Source organism: Falco rusticolus, chromosome Z (genome assembly GCF_015220075.1).
Source record: "Falco rusticolus isolate bFalRus1 chromosome Z, bFalRus1.pri, whole genome shotgun sequence".
Classification (NCBI taxonomy): Eukaryota; Metazoa; Chordata; class Aves; order Falconiformes; family Falconidae; genus Falco; species Falco rusticolus.
Window position 1 is genome coordinate 24,999,436 of NC_051210.1, and position 26,175 is coordinate 25,025,610.

The window sequence follows — 26,175 nt, forward strand, 5'->3', positions numbered from 1 at the left end:
TTTATGATGACCCACAAGACTTTCTGCCTTATTTTGTCCCCTGTCCTGAGAGTGAGAGAGCAGCTGGGTGGGTGTCTGGCAGCCAGCCAAATTCAGCTCACCACAACTGAACTCTCTGAGGTCCCAGAAATAAACCCATTGAATAACAAATAAGATTTTATGCAAAATGAAACAGAATTTGAAGAAGCACTCAAAAACATGTTCCTGTATTATGAAAGATGGTGAGAAACTAGAGAACTGGCTCCATTTTCTCTCTGCCCATCTTAGCATTAGTGTTTTCATCAAAAATAAAAAGCTACGCAATATTGCAGGAAAAGGAACTTTGGCTCAGTGATGGATGAGAAGATCAGAAAACCAACACACTTTCCCTCCCTCCATCTCAAACATGTTTCTTTTAGAAGACAGCCTGTAGTAATACCTGATAAAGGACCTACTGTGGTTTCTCTACAGCATACATTTGGAATAATAACACATGCTAATAATATATTATTAACATACCATAAGTATACCATGTTTTTTTTTCCACAATGTGTTAAAATACTACACAATAGGTATTATTATTCCCATCTTAATGCAGTAAAATACAGGGAATTCTTGAAAGGAGAAAAACGTTAAGCAACAGAATTAAATTTGTAACGTTATGAACATCATGGGCATAAACTAAATTTACTATGTTTGTTTTCAGCTTAAACAGCCAATATGCTCACAAAGAGCTTGTCTTACGTGAATATGCCAGAATAATTAAATTAGCTTTAATGTTTGGATTAGAGCTGTAGCATAGTTTTGGAGCAAGTCCCCTGAGCACTTAATGCACATTTATTGGTTCTGAAGAATGATTTTGGTGCATGCAAACTAGATTACTCGTGGAAGAAACTAACCTAGAACTCTGCCTACAGTGGGCACCGAGTTTGCTTCTACAGCTAACGCAGAAAGAAAGGTCTGAACCAATGACAAACAGTTTCAAACCCTATGGATGATGGGACTTTCATGACAAAGGACTGAACTATATTTAGTGTAAAGTAGAAGTTTTGAGCCATATATAGTGATGTTAAAGCTCATACATCTACAACTACTTTGATCAACTGATTCAAGTTCATATTGCACTACATTATTTGATGTATCGACAAACCCTGCATTTGAGCATAAATACTATAACTTGATTTAAGAATTTTAACCTGTGTGACTCATATAACTCTTCTGACACTAAGTACATTTATGGCTTTTGACCTTGATGCTACAATGATATAAATGCAGTTATTCCTGGAGTTAGAGAAGATGGACCACTTTAAACCAAGTCTGAAGTCACAGGCTCCAGCTGAAGATACGCACAAATGTATAAAACAGCTCAATATGCACTAGGTTACATAGCTTGATGTTAGCATGTGGCATCGTTTGGTGAAAATAAGACAGCTGCAAAACAAAACCAGATTTCTATTGCTTATACTAAAATCTGTAAAAAGTATCAGCATGAAACTTCAAGAATTTATGCCTCAGGTTCCAATCACACTTTAGTAATTACTATTATTATTATTTTTTACTCAGTTTAGTCTAGACGTTGTGACAGACGAACATCAGAGGTGGAAAAAGTAATGAGTGATATCTCAAGAAAATTTACAGTTAATTACAATCATGGAAAACTTCTTACCTGAGTCTGACCTAGCATTTAAACAGGTTCTGAATCAGTTCACATAATTTTTGTCTGTTTCGTATGTAGCAGTTTTCTTTTTCTTTCAGAGTCATCTAGTGGAAATGTTTTTCATCATTACTGAACATTTACAAAAACATTTGCATGAGAATCAAACTGGTATTTGAGACAGCTGGTAAAGATGGTGATACTATGTTTAGGATATACATAAATTAACACTACATGTCCTGAAACACCACAGATACACGAAGTCTGTGCTTCATGAAACAGTAGTTTTCAAGCTGTCTGTTGGCTGGTAGTGAATCACACAACGACACTGTTCAAGCTGCTGCGCTGCAGACAGGTGCCAAGGGAGGAATCATGGGCCAGTGGTTAGCTAATGACCCACAACTTGTGCGGGTGGACACAACTGTCATGTCCACCATCAATCTTTCCAGGCAAAGTGCTTCTTTATGTTTGTATCAGTTTTTATTAAAAAACAAAGCATTTTCATTGCCATCTTCCACAGAGTATCAGTGACATTTTATGAAACAGTGAGTGCCGAGCTATTAACAATAAGACAGAAAAGGATGCATTATGACAACTGAAATTACTAATAAAGGCATAATGACAACTGAAATTACTAATAAAGCTACAAATAGCAATGTAAATATAGTAGTGCTGGTTAGGCATCTCACAGTATTAATATCTTCTGCTTTTAGCTAAAACTCTTTAAATTCTTGAAGCTATATTACTGTGTATTACTTTTCAGACACTGTCTATCTCAATAAAGTCTTCTGAGCACTTAATATGTTTACTTCTGACTTAAGCAAATTTGCTTTTTTTTGTTTCTCATGTGTAAGATAGACTATTCCTCTCACTTATTTAGAAAATACTTCATATGAGAACTTTTCTTTCCCTTTTTCCTTCACTTCAGTCATAGTATTTTTAAAGAATTTTTGTAATCCTCCTCTCAGGCATGTAGGTTTTTTTTTCATGATTCTTGTGAGGAGTTGGTTCTTGGAGTACATAGAAACCAACAGTGTTTAGCAGATCCAGTGGTATTTAGAATGATGCTAAATCCTGCCAAAAGTTCTGTTACTTTGCACTTTTAATAACTTGCCATTCAGTGGGGTGAAACAATATGTTTACAATTTCATTCTCAGTGCTCCACCACCAGCCACTTCAGATTCTGCAGTTACATCCACTGTAGATGCATTTTTCAGGTTCTTTTTTTTTTCCCCCTGACCTCTTACTTGTAATTTCTTCACAGTGTCTATTTGACTTACATTTATTATTTGATTCCTCAGTCTTATAAATGTCATGATAGTTGGAGTATCTTGTTAGCATTCCTGCTGTCATTTCACATGTTTTGTATTCTCAGTGATTTGTTGCTGAATCTTCCAGATTTCCTTCTATATATTTGCATGCTTAAAACCATTTTAAAAAATATTGTCACACTGAAGCCTATACATTCACCAAGCTTTTTTTTATTTTATTCTGAGGGTCCGGCTAAGATCCTTCAATAGTTTTCAAGCAATTTCTTCAATAGTTTCTCCTCATGTCTAACAGCCTCTTTTAAAAGGATGTTCATATTTTTCATTCTTGATACAGAGAAAATTACCAAAAATACAATTTAGTCACTGTGATTTGTTATAGAATTTATACCCAGAATCTGAAAAGAAGGTATCAAGAAGTATTATTTCCATTGCTTTAAATTATTAACTAAAAGCTTTACTTCTAGAACCCTAACCAGGGTTCTAATTAATTTCAATTTGCTCCAGAAAAAAAGAAAGAGCTCTAGTATAATAGTATTAAGGGGCTTATAAAAAAGCCTTTACATCTTAACATTCCATATAAAATACACACAATGGGGGTTTCATTCAAGTATGTCTGATAGATGACATGAGTGAGGGAAAACAAGAAAATGTAAACATTTAGGCTGGTGACTGAAAACAACTACGAGAAGTCAGTATTACAGTTAACTTCAGTGTTAAATATTTCTAGTACATCATGACACTTTCTACATGGCTTTTTTTCCAAAAAACCTGTATCAACTTTGCTTTGCTTGTCTTCTTTCCCCTAAAAAACCACATATATTCTATTTCTTTTCCCTTCCTTCTCCTTAACGTTCCCTGAAGCCACCACCCTGGAGAAGTACAGATGTAATTACATGGAACTAGGTGTCTCTCTCTGCCTGGGACATTGTTTTTTTTCTCATATAGAATTTGCTACTTGTTGCAGTAATTCCATAAAATCAGCATTTTTCTTTAACATAGAAAACAAGAAAATATTCTTCATTTCACAACGTGAAAGCTGTACAAATTGGGCACAAATTACACTGAGCTGCTACCAAACAAGTTCATTAGCAAAAGAAAAGCTGACTCCCACTATTTAATACCAAGATTATGTAAGTGCTTAGTGCTGTTAGAAACAAAGCATCTTCCCTCCAACTACTACGGAATAAAAAATTAATATGTAAATTGGAATTCTCATTTTTAAGCACTGCTGTGCAGTCCCTATAAACACAAACAGGATGTTGACATTAAGATGGGTTGAATATGCTGAACCTACAAGACAGAGCTCATAAGGCTTTTGCTAAAAATCCAATAGCCAGTTAAAGTGGAAGTAGAGGCAATTTCTCTGTGCTGGCAGTTGTTACCACCTGGATTCATGTCTGTCTGTAAAGACATAAGCCTCATAAACTTTTCTCTAAGGACATTTTCATACCCCCTCCCTGCTTCCTTCCACCATCCCAAAAGAATTACACAGCAAGTAATACCTAGAATGTCAATGGAATTCCATCAATTAAAGCAAATCAAAACAAGATAGTAAACTCCTCATTACTAAACCAGTAGGACAGATTGCCTCACTGAACTAATTAGCCATTTTATATCCTCTCCCTGGATCATGCAGTTAAAACACTCTTAGGTGATAAAAGCAAGTAATTAATTAGTGAACAGAATCAGTTTGTCTCCTTTGCACTTTTAATTCAATGAAAATAGTCTATTACCTGATCAAACAGGTGGCAAGTCTAAAAGTGAAACAGTTGGTTTTTAGTGGACTGTAAGACACTACCTCTCCTTCCAACACCTGAGGTAATTTCCAGTGGTGTCTAAATCAAAACACACCTATTTCAGAACTTTCTTGAGACACATATATTGCTACCTTTGCTATATGTGGAGAACATAGCAAATAGTGTGTGTCTAATAATAAACTAGGAAAATATTAGAGGGTCAGAAGCACATCCTTCCATGCATTCTATGTTGTATTCCCCCCTTACAGTTTGTTTTACTCATTTCTTCATCTTATTTAGCTGTCACATTATGCATCCTAATGGAGCAATATTAACTACTATGCTAATGGTTTCTGAGTTCCTCATATAATGCAAGTGCATCTTTATCTAAAACAGTGCTAGGAATCCAGAGAAAGTTCTAGTTAGATGCAGTAGTCATTTCTCAATAATGTCAGGTGTTCTGCTTGCTATCCATAGTTTTGGATATTGCTCAGTTCTCAGGCACAAAATGAGTAAAATTTCCCACCTCACGGCATTAGTGACAATCAATTATTCCTTCTAAAGCACTTTGCAAATTTCTGATGAAGGTTGTAAAAATTTTGCAAAAAGAACTAAAAAAGAAAAAAAGCAACAAAAGAAACTCCAAATAAATATTCAGTAGGTGAACAAAAGCACAAAACCTAGCTTGTATCTAAAAATGCAGAGAACCTTTATTTCCTCCAGGGTAAAACATATCCTACATTCCAGAAATGGTCTGCATTGCCCTGTTCTCTCTCACTATCATGACAGTAAGAGCTCCCACACAAAATGCTTTGTAGCAATTTGGTGAACATATTCCTGTGAGCTAAGATTAGTAAGATCACATAAATTAAAAGACAAACTTCCAGTAGCAAAGGCCAAAGAAAACAGAAGAAAATAAAAAAGCCCAATAAAGCTTAAGCATCTAAAATATGTAATACACTATAACATTGTCTAACTAAAAATCGGTTGCTAAATTGGTAAACAAAGAATCTATTCATACATGTCAGATCTTTCCAAAATAACAAACCTGTATTAAAATACAAAATATGCTCCTTAGATACTGGGAGGAGTTGCTAAGTTTTTAAAACTCCTTTAAGGATAAACACACTGTTGAGGATCCCAGAGTTCCTAATTCAAAATGCCAAACATCTATGGATTATTATTGTCATCCCCAACCTCAAAAAATATACTTGGTAACTGTTACGCTCCTGATTTTCTCTAAGTGCTTTGTTTAATATATGATAGATTGCAGCATGGGTCACAGTAGCAGATGACAGAAAGCTGCAGCACCAGAACTACAGTGGGACACAAATGTGCCCTTGGTTCACAAGGACAAATCATATTGCTTCAGCTGTTGAGGATTGCTCAGCTCAGTAAGGAACACACCACTTGCAGTGGACTTAACACAGTCCCACCCCAAAAACCTTAATCTATTTACATTCCCACAGCAAGTTTTTGAACAGGTGACAGCTGTCCTGGACGGTACAGCAAGAAGAAACTTCTTAATGAACTGCTGTACAGAAAAATACATTACCATTTTCTGTACCACAGTTCGTTATTGCAAATGCCTTCACATACATATACTTGAAAATAAAAATAAGATATAAAGTCAGATAAAAACTTTACTTGTTGTACAGTCATTTATGATGGACAAGTATAGTATAAGAATCAGTGGATTATAGTATGTTTTATAGTCTACAAATTAGTCAGTTACTAGTAAAACCCCACACAATTACAGTAAGGTATACCTTAACGTTGGTACAAATATTGGGCATACTAAGTTAGAGATACTATTTAATTATTTCTGTAGAGGAGTAGCAGAAATGACTTTAGGGCTTTGAACAAGATACTTTCTCCAATATGCTTATTTCAGAGTCAAGCTTCCTGATCATGACAGAGGTCATCCACACCTCAAAGGGCATAAAGTGTCCCTTTGGAGGTACAAAAGTGAAGCACAAATGCTACATAATTTTATCACTTCTCACAGTATTAGTTCTGGTCTCCTAATACATGGTGTTTCACATAAGGAAGTCTAGTTTTAGAGTTGAATAACTGTGTTAAGTATGAATCTGAATGTTCATTCAAAAAGAAACCATCTAAGATGGATGACTAAAGAAGACTCTAGAAATGAGCTCAGAGATAAAAGAGGAATAAAAAAGTAACCCAAGATTCCTGTTTTCTGAATGTTTTGCATGTTTAAGTGATGCAGTATTTTTTTATAAAAACAAGACTGGCAATTCTATATGGAAGATATTTGAGTTGATCCAGACTCCTTCTCTGAAGAGTGACAAGGTCACTCCTGCACCTTGGAACCTTCTCACTTGCCTCCTCTGGGTACATTTTTACTAGGACTTTTTTTCTGTCACACATTATATGGCACATGTCACCTACAGAGGTGATAAAGGAGGAAAATTAAGCAATTGTAAACTTACTGTAAAGCCAGAGGTGGCTCAAGGGACTACACAGATCTACTCTCACGTTACAAAACTTTTATCTTGAATTTTATTCAGGTAGAGTTACTATTTGTCTTCCATTTTCCTAGTAGGATAAGGTTTCTGTACCAGCTATTTTAAAAGAGATAAAAGATGGGCATAGCAGACAATGAGCAGCTCCCGAAGAGAATCAAAGCAGTAGACTATGAAGATGGAAATGAAGCAATAAATTGACACATCATTTATTCCTCCCACCTTTGTCCTATTTTCTGAGGTTTTCTTCACAATGCCCGGTTCTGGGACAGAAACATTCCTATGAGCAGCATCTAAAATTTGCATTGTTTCTCAACTTTTTTTGAATGTAATAGCTATTGTCTGTATTGTTTCTGAAGAAATATTTTGATGAAAATAGCATCAGTCACTTTAGTCTATAATAGTAGTCTTTGCATTGATATCCCTGTAGATTTTTATAACCCATTTTTCCTGTGCACTGCTGATTACATGTAATGTGCTGAGCAAGATGTAAGACTCATGAATGTCTAATTTTTTTTTCTTCTTGTACTTCATTTATAACTTGAAAGAAATGCTTGCAATTCAAATTCTTTTGTGTGCTGAGTTATTTCATTTGTTTGCCAGTTAAGCTTACCTTACCTTTGTCCAATGTGAATAACTTAACAGAGTACATTATTATTCCTTGCAATTTTGTACTAATACTCAACCTTCTATATGTTGCTGTTTTTTCCTTTCTAAAGTTAGGGGAATCAAAGATTCACAAAACACACATTTTATAGCCATGAGAAAGCCCTTTACAAATTAAGTTTGTACAGCTGAAAAGTAACCTACCCAGCCTCTTCACTTGCTCATAAAGTAATGGTTTACACCATGAGAGTGAACTCTAGAAAAAAAATTACAAAAGCAATCCTAGCAACAGTCTTAATGAAAACTAGGGGTCTGGATTGTCCTCAGACTGGATGTGAAGTAGCTCTACAGAAAACCTAGCATTAGGCCAACTGCAAAGTGGAAAAAACCTTCCAGAAATTCCCAATGACAAGATACACAGAGGAGTAATACCACTGCTGCATTCCATGCAACCACTCCTAGGCTCCTGAAGTTTTTAATAGAAACATTACAGAACATTAGAAGCACAAATATGGATAAATTTATGATATGGATAACATTTTTAATATTTCTTAAAAATCTATCTGATATTAATTGAATAATAGGGCAAATTAAGTGTCCAAAAAGTAATTAACCAAGATGGATAATTATCCAAGACGGACCAGAATGTAAGTTCATGTTTTGCGCTCCAAGAAAGTTGTAGTGGACTTAATTCATGATCACAGATGTCTTCCATTTCCAAAATCAGTTATACAAGTAGACTGTACTATTCATAGTGAAGGAAATACTATTTTCTAGCAAAAATTTCAACAAGTACAGTATCATTCACAGAAGCAACTAAAATGAAACACAACAATAGAGCATATGATTGTACTAAAAACCCTATTTTTTGTGATACCATGGTGTTATTCAACCAGTGTGATAACACAAAACTTGCTGCAATAATTGTCCTTGCCCTTTTATACAAGGAGGATGCCACAATTTAGTTCTTAATTATGTATTCAGTTCTGACTTATCTCTTCCTTATTCTATTCTATAGTATAATGACAAACCAACATAGATTTCTCCATAAAGAGGCATTAAAGATTGGTTTAACTTGTTTACAAACTTGGTAAAATCTGAAGAGGCAGACCAGACGTGGTCAAAGATCGTATTCACTTGTCCATTATACATCAGTGACAGAGAAACTTGCATGCTAATTTACAGAAAATGTCTAAATCAGAGTAGCTTCTAGCACTGACTTTCTCATGATTTTTTTTAGAAAATGAATTTTTTATTTTATTCAACAACGCCGTTTTTATTGTTAATACTATTATGTATTCTATTAAGTCTAAAAAACAGTTGAAGACTAATAATGAAAGCAAAGCATGAGAAGCACACAAAACCCACTTCAAGTGCTGAAGGAACCAAGAAATTCCTAAGCATAATTGTAATATAGGTCAGTCTTTTCCACCTTTGTCATTAGAATAAAATGAACAAGCACAATGGCATAGGTCTCGGTGAAAAGGAAATATTTTTAAATCTTTCTCTTCTCAGGTCAGAATGAAGTACTTCCAATTGGTGTATATCAAAGTTAATCTGAGGCAGGCAACAAGTTTAGCCACTATGCTGTTTCAACAGGTAACACCAGCAATGTTGTATTCTGGAATAGTTTGTTAGCTCCTTTAACTTAATTCTACTTGTGCTTCTACCAGCAGTCAGGCACGGATTAAGATTTTCAGAAGTTATAGGTAAGTATGGACTAAACGTCGTGGGGTTTTAGTAGATAAAGTGTTATATAGGGACTAGATCCCAAGACACTGTATTTAAAAGTTTTTTAAACTAAAAAATGAAAAGTTAATAATCAGGTTACAAAGAAATGAAGCATCCAGCGTCACTAAGGTACAAGAGATTACATAGTTACGAAAATAATAAACAAGGGATAAGAAAGAAACCAAATAAATCAGGTCTGATTACAACTCAGGAGGGAAAGACAGCAGAGAAGTAGTAAAATCAAATAGTGCAAGACAAGAGGGTTATGTTGTTGTCTAAAGCTTTGTGCCTAGAATATGAAAAAAACCCTAACCTCTTAAATTATTAAGATGAAGTCATAAAGAAAACCAGTAACAATGAGTGAGAGAAGAATCAACCACCATTTAAAACAATTATTACACTGTGGGTGTTTCTTACTTAGGAAGGGAGAAATTTCAGCAGATGGCACAGGTAAGCATTCTTAACAATGGAAACCAGTTTGACAAAGATACATACTAATAGTTCACTAATTCATAATTTTCTAATTAGATTAAAAAACATTTTGTAATTTGTACTTTACAATATCTCTTTACTTTTAATCAAAGATTACAAGTAGATTAAACAAATGATTACTGGCATGTTTAGTATTCTAAAAACAGTCTGGTTTGTAAGTGTAATAAAAGAATCTAAAGCAAAGATGAATAAAAATGAAGATGAGTAGTAACTTACTAATTGTCCTAGACAGCCGAGGAAGATTTGCAGTTACCTTATAGAAATATGTAAAAGATTTTATACGGCTAATACGCTGTTGAGAATGACATACAGAAATTGAAAGAAATAAAATGACCTACTCATTTTCTATAAACTAACAAGTTAGGAAATAAATTGAACCTCTCTCCCTTTTTGCTGCTATTACTCAAAATCTACAATAGGTTTTCTACCCCAAAATAAAACATAAAAGTGGAAGAAAAAAACTGCACTTTTTTTTGGTCACAAGAGGAATCTTGTGATGGGATCTTGACAATTTTGGTGGGGTACCTGAAGTAGGAAATGTGGAAGAAATATGAGGTGACAGCGTGCTGATTATGGACCATGATTACATCTCATATTGTATCAGCAGATGTGACAGGACTGACATAGCTTTCAGAAACTAGAAGAACTCACAGCACATGCACATTCATCATGGTAAGATTTTATAGCTGGGAAGAGTCAAGGAATACGTGTTAATATGCCCAGGAACATTAAGGTCATCATCTACTAAACTCCATCCTATTTCTCACGTTAAAACTTCATGCTATCTCGTGAAGTCATCTGTTACAAGACTGCCCTTCCTGGAAAATACAGACTTATGTATTTAGAAGAAGCCGCTCTGCCTCTGGCTGTTATCTGCCTCTGTTGAAGCACGCTCACTCATGTATAGTGTTGGTGGTCAATGGAGCTGGCGTGCTCCTGTGTCCTCTGGGGACTCAAAAGTTTGTTGGAGGTGCAGGACACAATTTCCAGTGCTTAATTTACAGACAGGAATAGAATGAACTATTAGAAAACTATTGCAAAACTATGAATTTACTATACTTGGCTATTATTCTGAAATATTTCCACACACAAAACCATTCTAGCACTACACTGTAGATACACAAGATCCTTTTTGCTATTTAACATATTATGTTCATTTTAGCATTTTCTGTGAGCAAAGGTTATAAAATAACCAAAGTTTAGCTAATCATTTGCTAAACTACTAAAACTTTCCTGCATAAAGAGATGATGGGTACACAATTTCTTAAAAGATCAGAGGAACTGTTACAGTCCATGGCAATAGACTGAAATGGTCTGTTTGCATTTAGGAGCTTTGTTAATGATCTACAAGAAAAGTCAAATAGCAATTTAATTAAATTTCCAGCAGATATCAAATTAGGAGCTGCTTCACACAACAGTGAGGGCAAAGAAATTAAAAAAATGAAAGAAAGAAAGAAAGGATGAAGAAATGTCTGTGGGAAACAAAATTAGAATTGCCCTGTAACCTTAAATTAATATATTTTGAAAAATTAAGCCTAAATAGAGACATTCAGCAAAATAAAAATACTAATACGCAATCATGTGGAAAGAAAAGAGAAGCAAACAAGGCATTTGGATTAAAACAAGGACTTCGATTAAATACAAGTAATGGAATTAAACTGAGCATAGGAAAATAAAGTCTTATTACTTACTAGACTGTGAGAAAGCTGCTTAGGAAAATTCTATTTTATTAATGCAGTTACTTAAAAAACCAAAACCAGTTAACCAGGTGTACAGACCAATGTCAGTTTCAAAGAGTCAGACTAAATAAACTAATACCACTCTTTATTGATTTAAAATAAACATGTGAATTGTCATATGTCCTGGAAACTATTATTATATTATCAGGTATATAGCACACCAAAAAAAGGTGGCAGTCAAAATAGGAACGACCCCAAGAAACATTCATTTTCTGAATGAGGGCATTTGTTTATTTTACCATATATGAAAAGATGACTTTTTCAAGAAGTATATATTTTTCTTCCACTTATAACATGAATTCCCAGCATTGTAACATGAATTGCCAGCACCTCAAACCAAAACAGCTCTACAGATTTATTTTTACTGTAAATTTATTTCATTTTCAAGTAGAATGCACAGCAACTAGTATAAGCAAATTTAAGATGGCATTTTGGTATCTTATGATAAAATAAATCAGGTAACTGTTTGCTAGCTGCTAATTAATTGATAACTGGAGAGTGACATTTTTTGAAAAAAGCTTTTAAAATAAGTTTAATGGTGGGCAAAACAAACTTCAAATGCATTTAATGACACAAACTGCTCATTTCTGTACAGAAAAGTACTACAGATGTTGCCATCTGGGTAAGGTAGGTTCCTACAAAGTCATATGTCAGAATCTTAAATCTGCTACATTGCCTATACTATTTTCATCAAAGCCTGCATCCACTGCATCTTTACTGTAATTCAGTCCCTCTATTAAAATTACTGAGCTGATGTGAACTTTGCTGCTACTAAAAGCATGCCATTTATGAAATCTCAGCATAAATACTAAAAACTCTAGACAATTTGAAAAAAGCTGCTGAGCTATGTGGTTTTAATTTTGTGAATTTTCACTCTCAACTTGAATACTATACTGATCACAACCTGCAGAAAGTTCAATGGCGGTGTACTGATGATTTGTGCTTCAAAGTGTGCCATCCCATACACAGTCCTTGTAGCACAGCAGAGGCTGCCAAGACTTCAGCATGAGTTGCCCACAGCATTATTTGCAAGGAGGTGATGAAACAGGAACTAGAAAGATGGAGGTTTTATTTTGAATTATTTTGGATCTTAATCCAAGATATTTAATAACAAGGCATGTTTGGAAGGTCATTGATATTATAGGGCAAGAGACACATCTTAATGCTTAAAAGCTCCCACACAGACAGAGCTTTGGATGGTGGATGCAGTTCTCCAAGCCCCGGGCAGCAGGGAGCATCTGGGGCCTCTCACTGATGCTAAGAGCAATGGTCCTCTGTCCTACAGTGCTGTTGTGGAGCAGTTGTGCTGCAAAGTAGGAGTTACAGGAGGAAGTGAGTAGGCCAGGAAGCATCAGAAAAGATAAAAGGGAGACAGACAGAATCTTCTCTGAGACACAATATCTTAAAGAACTCCAGGTTCCAGCTGCAGCGGAGATGTAGGCAGCGTACACCCTTAGTACTAAGGTAAGACTCTGGAGAAGATGAAGCTCATGATTTCTGCCTCCAACAGGTACATTCCTGCCCTAACAACAAAATACGGTCACCACCCTCAAAGTGGAAGAGAAGCCAGATGTGCTTTCAAGTAAAGGATTTGGGCCACCTGACCCTAAACCACGCAAGACCACCAGGAAGAAGTGAGTGACTGTAATGGGGAAGTCCCTGCTGTGGGGACCAGAGGTACCCATCTGCTGACCTGAGCTATCATTGAGAGGTTTGCTGCCTGCAGGAGGCCTGATTCACGATGATGTGAACTGTCAAAGCTTGTTCAACACTGTTACTCCTTCTTCTTCCATGTGGCCATCTGTGATACTGCCATAGACTACCTGGAGAGTAGCATAGGTGACTGCAGAGCTCTGGGGCAGAAGTCAAGGGCATTGGGGCCCAGGTAGTGTCCTCAATCGTGCTGGTGAGGGAAAGCATATGGGGAGGACAGTACTGATAGTACACAGCAATAATTGACTGTGGAGCCAGAGTTGGCAGCCGAGTTTTGGGTTCTGTGACCATGGGACCGTGCCTACAGATCAGTGTTTGCTCGGGAGAGCTAGGTCCAGTTCACTAAGTGGGGTAAAGCTATGTTTAAGAATAGGATAGCTGACCTGGTAAGGAGAGCTTCTTAACTAGGAATAATGAAAGAGGCAGGGAGTCACCAGCAATGCTGTGAAGGAGTGAACAGGATGGATGAGGAAAGGGCGAGGGGTGACGGAACAGGATGAATGCCTTCTTTGCCTCAGCCTTAACCAGCAAGACCTGCCTTCAGGAATCCCAGGCCCCACAGACCAGGCAGATCATCTGCAGCAAGGAAGATGTAGGCTTGGTGGAAGAGGATCTGGTCAGGGAATACTTAAGCAAAAAGGATTTGCGTAAATCCAAGGACCCTGATGGGATGCACCCACAAGTGCTGAGGGAGTTGGCTGATGTCACTGCAAGGCCACTCTCAAGAATCTTCCATCCATCCTGGTGACTGGGAGAAGTGCCTGAAGACTGGAGTGAAGCAAATGCCACCCAGGGAACTGCACGCTGGTCAGCCACACCTTGAGTCGTGGTGACATGATGGAGCAGCTAATCCTGGAAATGATTTCCAGACACAAGGTCTTTTATGCCATGAAGGACAAGCAAGTCATCAGGAGTAGTCAGCACGCATTCACTAAGGGCAAGTTATGCCCGATCAGCTTGAGAAACTTCTGCAATGAAATGACTGCGCTGGTAGATGAGAAGACTTCAGTAAGGCTTGCAACACTGTCTCCAATAAAATCCTCAAAAAGACACTGTTCAGTTCTGGGCTGGATGAGCAGTATGGTGGATGAGCAGTGAGGTGGATTGAGAATGGGCTGAATGGCTGGTCCCAGAGGGAAGTGATCAGTAGCCCAGAGTCTGGTTGGAGGCTGGTAACTATTGGTGTACCCCAGGGGCCAATACTGGGTTCAATACTGTTTCACACCTTCAGTAATGATCGTGATAATGGGGCAGAGTGCACCTCAGCAAGTTTGCAATGGCTCTTTTCACCACGCAAAGCAGTAACTTCCTGTAAGTTCTGGCTGGCAGCAAATGTTCCTCTCCTCTACATGGCTTAGCTCTGTTGACTTTTTTTCCAATGCAAAAAGGTTATGTACTCCTGAACAGAGGACTTACAGAAGGAGGTAAGAAATTTTGGTCCTACCATTCCATACCATTCTATACCATTCTATATGCCTACATGAAGCACTTTCCCTTTCCTTTTCTCACAGATGGTTCTCGCTACAAAAACTGGCCATTGTCAAAGTGACCCAGACGACTGTTGGATTACTGAGCCTTCCTTTCCATGGTACACCTTGTAATCTTTTAATTATCTTTTCTTCTGTGGATTTTAAAACTTATAATCTCGTGGTGGGGGTGGTGTGTCCAGCTGGAAACCATGAGATCACTTCCATTGTCTATCTGCTGACATTAAAGGAAGCCTTTCCTGACTGCAGCTACCATGCTGCAAATGAAAAGATCTGGCGATTTCTTGCATTCCTACTTTTTAGTTTTACCCTTCTAGCCCCTTCTGGACTTTATAATCACATTACTGGTGAAAAGATTTGCCTACTTTTCCTGGAACTCTATCTTTGAAAAATGTTTAGCTACAGTATATGATATATTGAGGGGAAAGAAGGGTGATCAGCAGCTGTGGCTGCTCCATTGTAAAGTGTGTGGAATAGTCTTTGCAATACACAATTTCCACAGGACTAAAGTTATATGTCATTTGGATATGCAAGTCAACTGCAAGTTTGACTGCTTAAACTATCCTTGAGAGCTGGATTTAATGATGCAAACAACCCCCCAGGAAGAAACTGACCAGTCTCTAGCTCACTGCAGAGAAGTAAGTCTGAAAGGGATGAGGTTGGAATATGAACAAGTAATGATGCTGGCATTGTGAGCCAAACCTTCCTGCACATAAACAAAAACCAAATGTTTTGTGTATACAGTTAAAAACAGTCCTGTTTCTTAACTAGCCATTTCCTGTAAATATGAGACAGTGCAAAATCCTGGTTCTACTGAAGTTAACTAACTTAATCGAATTAGGAATTCAACCATTGTTTTTAAGCTGAATTTGTTCCAACGTTTCACTAGGTTTTTCCCAACTTTGTTTTCCTAAAAGCAGATATAGTGTCTTGGGAGAAATTCTGCAAAACTACTCTGTATATGAATTAACACAGGGGAGTGACACACAGAAAACCGGGCCCCAAGAACTGTCTTGGTGATAGGACAAAGTAAATTCCCTTTTTCCACAAAGAATAAATTACTAGCTTCCTTTAGAAGCACATAGTGGTTTTTAGCTGCAACCACAGCAACTATGGCAACTAGCTTCATAAGATAAATGCATTCTCCAGCTCTAAATGGAGGTCTTCCCTAACTTGGCTCATGTTTAATTTATGGACTCCCTCCCCATATATACACAAATCCAGACTCCAATCTTCAACTTCTGTTTTCAGAATATTTTTATTAGATCAACCAATAATCCGTTCATTTTACCTTTTGTATTCTTATCATAATGCAATTTGTTACCTTATTGGATAATTTAAACCAGGGGTCCTCACACTGTTTAACCAGGGGCCGGCGCGGATGCAGTGGCAGGCAGCCATCTGTGGCTGCTTGGTTTCCCCCCCCAAGCCCCGGTGGGTGGGGGCGGGGGGGTCTGTAAATACCGGGGGCCAGACTGAGGACCCTGGGGGCCGTATCCGGCCCGCGGGCTGTAGTTTGAGGACCCCTGATTTAAATCAAACTCTTATAATCCATTACATTTTTATTACTCAGCCTTCTCTATCAGTTTTGCCTATACTTCTGTTTTTTCCTGACTTACTACTTTATTTACCACTTTCTACTATCAATGTCTAGAGCTGCATGTAGTGTTCTGTTCAATGTATCTTTCTGCTCCCTCGCAAGCTGGCACATTTGTGCTTTTTTCTACCTGTTTCTAGTACTTGGATAACTATTGCACCTCCTTATCTCTGTAAAAGAGATAGGAGTGACACAATATACTAAATATGGAATTAATTCGTCTTGGATATATATATCAGAAAATAAAAGAAGCATATGATTAATCAGTGAAATGAAATTCAGTATTTAGGCCAGAATCATAGGGAAAATACCTGGAACAACATTTCAATGTTATTTTAAAAATATTGTCAGTAGCTGCAATTAGTAACTCTATGGAGATTTGAATTATGAAGGTCAAACAGGTACCTCTACATTAGCAAATAATTCAGTGCAAGAGAAGCAGATGAACAGACTGAAGTAGCTGGTGCTGAGTCTCCTCAGGTTTTGATTACATGCAGTTACAGAAGCTTACTTGGGATTAGATGCAGCCAGGTTTCACGTGCCAAACATGACGTTTGGCTTCCTCAGCTACAGGCTGCTTTAGGGAGCACCATTTTATCCTTTCCCTTATCCCTGATAATATCAGCAGCACATCAGTGACACATCAGAGCCCCTGCTATTACTGCTCACAGAAGACTCCCCATTATTTTTGCTTCTCCTCATAGCATTTTTGAGTTATGTCATTGCACCTGATGACTGTCCTACCTTCCAGCTCCAGGTCTAGACAACATCTGCTGCAAGGGGCTCAAAACACCAGTAGAGGTGAAATGTGTAGTTTTGAAGAATAGGTTAAAAATCTCATAGAAAAATACCGGCTCACGACCAAAACTAAAAGATCACAAAGTACTGTATCAGTTGCTATAAAATACTCTCCAAAAGGAAGATGAAGCACTTCAATTTAATAGCTACTTGATAGTCAAAATAAGCAACAACTGCCTGTTTAAGGAAAAAAGAGGTCTTTATATTTGACATAGAAAAATCTTCCATAACTCAGTCTTCCAGGAGTTCTGTCTGCCTGACTCTCTCTGAAGGTTACAATGCTCTATTGCAGTGGCAAAGATGGTTATTTACATACAAACAACTAGTTCCAATTTACAGCTGAAGCCCAGCTGTTTTACAGAAGAATAAAGAAGTTAAACAAACCCTTAGAAATTAAAATACATTAATAAATAACTAGGATAAATAAATATACCTGTAACCACAGTAATATTATTTCACACTTGAGTTTAGCTAAAATAAGACAATAGCAGCATGAGAGATATTGTCATCTCAGTTCTGCTATCTGTTTATGATACCCAGAATTTCCATTCAGGAATATGATAATCCTTGACAATTTCAAGCTAGAGAGATATTAAACTCCTATCTATGACTAGTTTGTCATCTAAGCAGTTACTCTAGCTCCCATAAGGATTATTTGCAATATGAAAGGGAGGCAAGGGTGGTCTCAGTAAAACAAAATGAGGAAGGAGTGGGGCTTTGTGTTTTCATGTATGACCCTGCAAGGAGGGCAAAAAACTTGCCCAGATAATCATGTGCAAGAGAGGATGGTCCGTGCAAGCAATAATGAGAAGAAAGGATGGCTTCCTGAATGAGAAGTCAGGAAGGTCTACGATACCAAACAGGGAATGGATATGTTTGTAACCAACTAACTATTAAGAAGCAATATTCATAGCAGGAAAGCATTTATAAGCGTACTCATCATACTGATCTCCAAAATCCTGCCCAGAAATTACTCCAAAAGCAGAAAGCCTTTTGAATCAAGTATTTTTACTTACTCTGCCATACTATTTCTGTATATTTTTTTAGAACAGGGATTTGTCCCTTATTTCACTATTTTTATTTCCCAGAACCCATGAGACTTGATGAAGTATCTGACACACAGCTTTGCCAGGAGCTGCTTCTGTCAGGCTTGAGTGACTCGGCTTAGATCTGTGAACAACATAATACTGTAACATTGATTCAACAATTCTTACAGCTCCAGGTACCCTGATGATCTCTCTCAATCTTACAAATCAGTTAACATGCCAGTAAGGCTTTCTTCACTGCCTAGTGCCTTGCATAAGGGATTCTGAAATAGCCTTTAACAAAGAGTAAGTCCATACTTCAATCAATACTCACAGTGATATTAAAATGTTTCATAAAAGCACATCCCTGTACTATAATTCTGCCAAGCAAGATAGAAAGAGGCTGAAAACTACAGAGCAATGACAAAAAGTGAGAGAACATAACATGCACTTAGCTTACTGTATGTTTTATTTTACTCATTCTCAGCAACTGCGATTCCCTTAAAATGCATTTTACTTGTTCAGAATCTTTTTGTGAGCTGTACCTATCAGAACTGAATTTACCTTTGAACTGAGCCGAACATGCAAAACTTCACCTAAGTTTCTCTTGGCTTTACCAGAAAAATATCTTGATTCTCAGGGAAACATGAACAATAAGCTGGAAAACAGCATTTTCTTTGTTATCTTGTATACCATATATGATCATGCAGAAGTCATATATTCTCTAAAACATAATGCTTTTCAGCTGCACAAACTTCAAAACTAACTTCTTGCATGAAGGCACACTAAAACCCATTTTACATTCCTCCTTCATCTGTTTTTCACTATGTACACAGCCAACACCTACGCCAAATGTAATACTTCAGTAATAAAACTACAGCAATGTAAAGCTTGGAGGCACTTCTGAAAACTCTCCTGAGACAGTGGGAAGAATAAAGTAAGGCATATCGTCACTAGTATAATTTGAAAAAAAGAGTAGATAAACTTTTTGTCAAATCCAGAAAACGTGTAACCTAGCATGCATCTATAAATGCATACATATGTATGTATAAAAACTGGAAAAGGGAAATATGATTATTTTCCCCAGGAAAGCAATATGGGAATTTATTATTCATGAATATTTACATACAGCCTAAAAATTTTTATTAAAATGAAAGTAGTTTCCTGTCTGAGACAACTGGGGTACACTCCTCTTCGGAATGTCAAGAATCATTACCAGGAAGCCAACAGAATACTGAAGTAATACATGATATCTTAGCACAACATGTATTTCCTTTTCTAGAAACACTAATTTGAATTTTCTGCTATAAGAAATAAACCAGGATAAGTTCTACACCCTAAGGAAAACAGTGTACACGAAAGCATGCTTTGGCTTTACTAAACAAAAACCGACACACATCCTCTTCTGATCAATGACCTATGCTCAAAGAACCCTGCACCTCAGTTCTGAGGTGACTGGCATTTAGTTGACTACATTCTTCTTCTCCTCCCCAGTCCAGCTTCTGGTTTTGTCTTATCCTACCACCCAACCTATTGTTTATCATCTGCCACTAACACCTCCTTTACACATGAAATCTTGCAGACCATCTTTCTTTTCTGTACAGATTATCAAAAATACAGTTTAAAGATTCTGTGGAAACACCACCATTGATACAGTTCAGCCACAAACATGGTTTGCATCTCCTGGTTGTGAAGTATTTGGTATCTGACAAGGGTGTGTCTGAACAGCCTAAGCAGATTTAGTATGAAACTTTGAACTCCAGAATACAGTAAACAGAGAAGAATTACTGCTGTAGCTTCATGGCAATGACTACAACAATTTGTTGAATAATATGTATTGGAGGTATAGCAAAAGCAGTCATTATCATCCAAGGCCCTACTTCTTTTCCAGTTGAATTCAATGACATTTTTTTTGTTGCTTTCAGCATGGCAGCTACATTTAATAAACTTACATAAACATGCAACACTGGTTTTGCAGTGTCTCCTGCACTTAAACTTCATTCTGTGGGATCAACTAATTTTTCACTACGATTTAATAGTATAATTATTACTTCAAAGATGGCAAGCAAACCACTATTCCATTTAAAATAACTAGATAGCCAGTGATAACAGCAAATTAATTTACTACTAATTCATGGAATAAAAGGATCAGACTGTTAAAATTTGCAGCTTTTTATTTACTATTAAATTCCAGTGGGAGACTGGGACCCTTAATTGAATAATGATTTCCCTTAATATCTCTTGATACTTCAGATTCACACCTTACCGTTTCCTCTTAAGATACTATAACTAAAGCTACAGTGTTCTCCAAACTTCACTTGTAGATCCATTAAAAAAACACTGATTACAGAATAGATAAATACTTCAATAAAGTGGATAATGGAGCTATTCCTGAAAAAGTATGCAAATGTTTACATTGTTCAACATTGGGTTGCATTTTTCCTTTCCGGAAGACATTAGGGAATTTCAAAGTTATTTGCAAATTATGTCTTTCCCTACTTAAAGAAACTAGTATACACAAACTAGCAAAACCTGGAGAAACACTGATGTCTGATGGCATACTGGAACTTCTTCCTCTTAAAAGCCCAATAATAAGTCACAGAAATTAAAATTCTTGTTGACAGTAGTGAAAGCTAAGAGAACATGGAACAGTTAAAAATGAGTCTTTAACAGCTACAGACGCCCACCAGCAAGGTCTGCAAGAAGAAACAGCACTAGCAGAACACTGTGGATACCATAAGAAGAAAGAGCACTTGTAGTGGGCGGTTCTCTGTTAAGGGGCATGGAGGCAGCCATCTGCCGGCTGACAGGGAGTCGTGTCAGGTATGCTGCCTTCCCCGAGCTAAGGTCCACGGTGTTGTCAAGAAGGTACCACAACTTGTCAAACAGCATGGGATATCATCCAGTGCTACTCTTTCACATGGGCACCGATGACACTGCAAGCCACAACCCGGGCAGAATCAATGAAGACTATAAAGCAAGTAAAAAATTTTCATGCCCAAGTTTTTTTTTCCATTTTACCACTAAAAGGAATGGATGCAGCCAGAAATAGATGTATAATGCAAGCCAACTTCTGGCTTCATTGCTAGTGCCATCACGAGGGTTTGCGCTTCTGAGACAACAAGCAATTCTTTGACTATAGCATGTTAGGGAGGGGTGGGATCCATCCGTCTAGAAGAGGCAAGGGGATCTCTGGCAGCGGGCTGGCCAGCGGGGTGAGGCGGGCTATAAACTGAAGGACTCGGGGCGGGGGGGTCCAAAGTGTCACTGATCATATCATCACATCCAACCAGGGAACAAGCAAGGCCAACCAGAGCACCGATACATGTTCCTTAGCTGCCTCCCAAGATGAGGACAAGAAGGCCAGACACCTCAAGCGTGGGCATGGCTACGGTGGATCTTCTTGCATCCCTCCTGGGAAAGCCGCGTGCTGGATTACCTCTCTGCACTGCCTGTACCCCAGCGCACACAGCCTGGGGAATAAACTGGAAGAACCAGAGATCTGTGTGTGGTCGCAGGGCCATGATCTCGTTGCAATTACAGGGACACGCTGGGACAGCTCGCACGACTGGAACTCTGCCATGGGTGGCTATGTACCTTTTAGGAAAGACAGGCCAGCGGGGCGAGGTGGTGGAATTGCTCCTCATGTGAGGGAGCAGCTGGAATGTATCGAGCTCTGCCTGGGGGTGGATGCAGAGCGAGTCGAGAGCTTATGGGTAAAGCATTAAGGGGCAGGCCAGCACGGGGGACACCGTTGTGGGTGTTTGCTGCAGGCCACCTGATCAGGGAGAGGAGCTTGATGAGCCCTTCTACAGACAGTTGCAGGCAGCCTCACAGTCGCAGGCCCTGGTTCTTATGAGGGCCACCTTATACTTATCAGCCACCCGATACTACTGGAAAGACAGCAGAGCTGGGAACACACAGCCCAGGAGGTTCCAGCAGGGCATTGATGATAGCTTTTTGATGCATGTGGTGGAGAAACCAAGAAGGCAAGGTGTGCTCCTGGACCTTGTACTCACAAACACAGAAGGACTGGTTGGGGATGTGAAGGCTGGGGGCAGCCTTGGCTGCAGTGACCATGAGAGGGTGGAGTTCAGGATCCTGCGTGAAGGAAGCAGGGCAATAAGTAGGACTGCAGCTGTGGACTTCAGGAGAGCTAACTTTGGTCTCTTCCAGGACCTGCTTGGGTCAGGGGTCTAGAAAGTAGGGTGGTCCAAGAAAACTGGCTAATATTCAAGCATCTCTTCCTCCAAGCTCACAATTGGTGCATCCCTCTGAGTAAGAAATCAAGCAAGGGGAGCAGGAGACCTGTATGGATGAGCAAGAAGCTTCTGGCAAAACTCAAACAAAAGAAGGAAGTTTACAGGATATCTAAAAGGGGATAGGCCACTTGGGAGGGGTACAGAGATGTCAGAACATGCAGGGGTGCAACAAGAAAGGCTAAGGTCCACTTTGGATGAAACCTGGTGAAGGAGGTCAAAGACAACAAGAAAGACTTCTTCAAGTACATCAGCAGGAAAAGGATGACTAGGAAAAATGTGGGCCTGCTGCTGAATGTGGTGGGTGCCCTGGTGAGGAAGGACACAGAGAAGGCGGAGTTACTGAGTGCCTTCTTTGCTTTGGTCTTTACGGCTAAGGCCACCCCTCAGGAATCCCAGACCCTGGAGGTAAGGAAGTCTGGAGAAAGGAAGACTTCCTCTTGGTCAAGGAGGATCACGCTAGGCATCATTTAGGCGAACCTGATGCTCACAGATCCAGGGGCCCTGATGGGATGCAGCCCTGAGTGCCAAGGGAGCTGGCAGGTGTTATTGCTGAGCCACTGTCCCTCATCTTCTCACCATCTTCTCCCTCATCTCCCTCATCATCTGACAGGAGAGGTGCCCGAGGATGAGAGGAAAGCCAATGTCACTCCATTCTTCACAAAGGGCAAGAAGGAGCACTCAGGAAACTACAGACCATTCAGCCTCACCTCCATCCCTGGGAAGTGATGGAACAGCTCATCCTGGAGGTCATCTCAAAGCATGTGGAGGAAAAAAAGGTCATCAGGAGCAGTCAGCATGCATTCACCAAGGGAAAACCATGCTTGACCAACCTGATAGCCTTATGTGATGGAATGACTGGCTGGGTAGACGAGGGGAGGGTGGTGGATGTTGCCTGCCTTGACCTCAGCCTTTGACACTGTCTCCCGTGACTCCCTCACAGGTGAGCTCAGGCAGTGTGGGTCAGGTGAGTGGATGGGGGGTGGACTGAGAACTGGCTGGTGGCAGAGCTCAGAGGGTTGTGATCAGCGCTGCAGAGCCTGGCTGGAGGCCTGTGGCTCACGGTGCTCCCCAGGGGTCAGTGCTGGGCCCAGTCCTGTTCAGCTTGTTCACCAGTGACCTGGGTGAAGGGGCAGGGTGTCCCCTCAGCACGTTGCTGATGGTGCAGAACCGGGAGGAGCGGCTGATGCACCAGAGGCTGCGCTGCCATTCAGGGAGACCTGGTCAGGAGAGCTGGGGCAGAGGGACCTCATGGAGCTCAACAAAGGCAAGTGCAGGGTCCTGCCCCTGGGGAGGGACAGCCCCAGGCACCAGCACAGGCTGGGGTGACCTGCTGGAAGGCAGCTCTGCGGAGAAGGACCTGGGAGTGCTGGTGGGCAGCAAGGTGCCCGTGGGCCAGCAGTGTGCCCTGGTGGCCACGAAGGCCGGTGGGATCCTGGGGGGTATCAGGAGAAGCGTGGCCAGCAGGCCAAGGGAGGTGATCCTCCCCCTCTGCTCTGCCCTGGTGGGGCACATCTGGAGTGCTGTGCCCAGTGCTGGGCTCCCCAGTTCAGGAGAGACAGGGAACTACTGGAGAGGGCCCAGCAGAGGGCTACGAAGGTGATGAGGGGACTGGAGCATCTCCCTGATGAGGAGAGGCTGAGGGAGCTGGGGCTGTTTGGCCTGGAGCAGAGCAGACTGAGAGGGGATCTTACCAATGCACACAAACACCTTAAGGGTGGGCGTCAGGGGGACGGGGCCAGGCTCTTTTCAGTGGTGCCCAGCGACAGGACAAGGGGCGACGGGCACAAACTGCAACAGAAGACATTCCTTTTGAATGTGACTTTGAGGGTGACAGAGTGCTGGCACAGGCTGCCCAGAGAGGTTGTGGAGTCTCCTCTGAACACACTGAAAAAGCTGCCTGGACATGGTCCTGTGCACCTGGTTGTAGGTGAACCTGCTTTAGGAAGGGGTTGGACTAGGTGATCTCTAGAAGTCCCTTCTAATCTCAACCATTCTGTGATTCTGTGAATCTACTTATACTAAAATGAAGGTATGAGGTAGAAATATCTAGATGTTGTAGGCAAGAGTAACCTAATTAGTGGTGCGCTCATAGCAGAAGTATAATACTCTCTTTTCTCTGCTTGTTTGTTCATAAGGTATATAGGTATGTCCTTTGACAACAGTTCCAGAGTGCATGCTTTTATTGACCCTGTACAACGTAAGACAGAAAATTCACAGACTGTGAACTTAAAGTTTGTTATTTCTCTCTACAGTAGATGTCCCTAAACTTTTGACATTTACCATAGGAAGTAACTATATTTCATCCACTATTCTCCATTGCAATAGGACTATGAGAGTTTAGAGAGTATTACTCATACTATGCAGGAAAGCTATCTGACTTTATGATCACCACAATGACTTTCACAAGCACTGGCTGTATGTTATTTTTATCTTAGTTTCAGTATCCTGTACTCTAATTTTTTACTTTTCACTTCTTAATTAGAGACAGCCTGTTGCTCTCATGCAGTGAGTACATTTATTATTCTAAAAATATGTTAGTCAAATGATCTTGTCTGAATAATACTTGTAAATTCCTAATATTTATCAGCAAAAACTGGTATTGCAGTTAAATTAAAACAACTCTAACACAATACCATAAATGCTACAGCTTGTTAAGCAGAATGACAGAGTCTAAGAAAATTTGCTTATATTTCTTTCAATCCTATTTGATTTATTTCTAGCAAAGAATAGTCATTTTTAAAGAGAGAGTTTTCTATATTAGGGATATCTCATGAGAAAAGATACTCTGATTCAACTCCAGAAAGGCAAAAAAAGAAGTACTACCCATAATATGTATCTTCTGTAACAAGAAAAAAACCCCTAAGCCTCCTCTGAAATTTCTTATTAATTGTTTATAACTCAAGAATTTATTCTGACTTCTTACAATAAATATAATCCTTTTTATAATTAACTTTTGACACTTAAGTTTTCTCCCCCTGTCTATAAAACAATGTTTCCTAATGCAAGATCTTTATTTTGGTTTTACACACAAGAACAGGTGTCTCACAAGAATAAAACAGACACACTTCTAAAAGATCATGTAACTGTATGAATTCTATATAATATTTTACTATGTTATATCACAGTATTTTGAAGATATACTTTGTGTTGTCCTTTTGGACCCTCTAATGAGCCTTGGGACCCAAACACAAGTTCAGAGTTGCAGAAAGACCAACCATTATCTGAGATTTCCAGGAATGTATTCACTGTTCGTCGCTTGAACATGCAAAAGCATAAATACCAGCTAGCTAGTTGAACATATGTGCTTTACCTATGCTGTAAGAAGAACAAATAGTATTTCCTTCCTAAGAAATATTCCTTTAGCAAATCTTTTTCTCATTCACATCTTAGCCAATTATTCAGTAAAACCTGGAAGGGTAGGGACAATGTAAAGTTACCAGTTCTCAGAATAAGAAGCCCTGGTCCCTCAGAAAGTAAAGTAAGTTTAAAAAGTGGGTTTAGGTGAATTGTCTTTAGAAATGGTCTCCTAAAAATGGTACATTTCCTTCATTTTATATTTGTGTAGAACATGCGTTCCTCAGCAAGGATTCTCATGCTTT

At 39.1% G+C, this 26,175-nt stretch overlaps 1 protein-coding gene across 1 annotated transcript in view; it reads right to left on the reverse strand.

The window, feature by feature from the left end:
• The window catches only part of FER (FER tyrosine kinase), a 189,897-nt gene that overhangs the window by 17,178 nt on the left and 146,544 nt on the right, over positions 1-26,175 (reverse strand). The window lies entirely within an intron of this gene.